The sequence below is a fragment of the Atta colombica genome, unplaced genomic scaffold (assembly GCF_001594045.1).
Source record: "Atta colombica isolate Treedump-2 unplaced genomic scaffold, Acol1.0 scaffold35, whole genome shotgun sequence".
NCBI lineage: Eukaryota > Metazoa > Arthropoda > Insecta > Hymenoptera > Formicidae > Atta > Atta colombica.
Genome location: NW_017259459.1, coordinates 270260 through 270661, shown reverse-complemented (window position 1 = coordinate 270661; position 402 = coordinate 270260). Strand labels below are relative to the sequence as shown.

Below are 402 nucleotides of genomic sequence, written 5' to 3'. Positions count from 1 at the left end.
TTCTTTTTATTACACCTAATATAATAATAAATCATAAATCTTTTGTATTTATCAAATATATTTGAAATTATTGAAGAAAAGAGAAAGAAATAAAAAATTATTATTGTTCTTTAAAATAATATGCTATATAATATTACTTAAAATAAACTTTTTTTTTGCAAATTATTTTATTAATAGGCATATAAAATTCTTTAAACAACATTATTTCTGGAATTATATCCATGTATGATGCAGGATGTACTATAGCTTGTTAGCGCTCAAAATAATTCGAAATATTAGAAGCTGGACTCATGCCAATGTATCAAGGAAGAGTATTTTGGTTCCAGCACCTGGATGCATTATGCGTTGTTCGCGTGATATTTGATCTCTTTTGTGCATTTGACATATTTTTCTGATTTTGAG

At 24.9% G+C, this 402-nt stretch overlaps 1 protein-coding gene across 2 annotated transcripts in view; it reads left to right on the top strand.

The window, feature by feature from the left end:
• The window catches only part of LOC108690705 (actin-interacting protein 1), a 7011-nt gene that overhangs the window by 2446 nt on the left and 4163 nt on the right, over positions 1-402 (top strand). The window lies entirely within an intron of this gene.